This window comes from Bidens hawaiensis, unplaced genomic scaffold (assembly GCF_021521415.1).
Source record: "Bidens hawaiensis isolate Kalapana, Puna unplaced genomic scaffold, B.hawaiensis_p1.1 tig00038580_1, whole genome shotgun sequence".
Taxonomy (NCBI): domain Eukaryota; kingdom Viridiplantae; phylum Streptophyta; class Magnoliopsida; order Asterales; family Asteraceae; genus Bidens; species Bidens hawaiensis.
Genome location: NW_027496774.1, coordinates 28,276 through 28,829, shown reverse-complemented (window position 1 = coordinate 28,829; position 554 = coordinate 28,276). Strand labels below are relative to the sequence as shown.

The window sequence follows — 554 nt, the reverse complement described above, 5'->3', positions numbered from 1 at the left end:
CTATATACTCTTAAGTGATACAACCATAAAAGCAAAAGCCGAGAAACTAGGACATCAAGTGTATTTGTTCATGGATAAACCCAATGCAAATACTAAACTGCAACCAATAATAATCTATAAACGATAATATATATCTTTGAGGGATTCGAAGCGGTAAGAAAGAAGACATGCGAGAATTGTAAGTGAACATGTTAAGATAACCTTTGTTGAGTCATAAGATGAATAATCTATGGATTATTAAGTAAACAAGAAGTCAGGATGGTCGAGTGGTCTAAGGCGCCAGACTCAAGTTCTGGTCTTTGAGAAGAGGGCGTGGGTTCAAATCCCACTTCGGACATTTTATTTTTTTAAATTTTACTTGTCACTATCTTTTAAATTTTACTTGTCACTATCTTTTAAGCTGCAAGTTGTTAAGCCAAAAGATAATTTAGACGTTAAAAACACACAACTGGATATGTAGTTTCTTCTAGTTAAGTGCTTTTGAGTTTGAAGTGATGAATGATGATGATCTCAACAAATATTATAATATCATAATATGGTTTCTACAAGTATTA

General features: G+C 32.5%; 1 non-coding gene across 1 annotated transcript; it reads left to right on the top strand.

Annotated features, from left to right (window-relative positions):
* The first annotated feature begins 252 nt into the window (after nucleotides 1-252).
* Nucleotides 253-337, top strand: TRNAL-CAA (transfer RNA leucine (anticodon CAA)). Its single transcript has one exon. It is a non-coding gene; the product is annotated as a tRNA-Leu (tRNA).
* The last annotated feature ends 217 nt before the right edge of the window (nucleotides 338-554 follow it).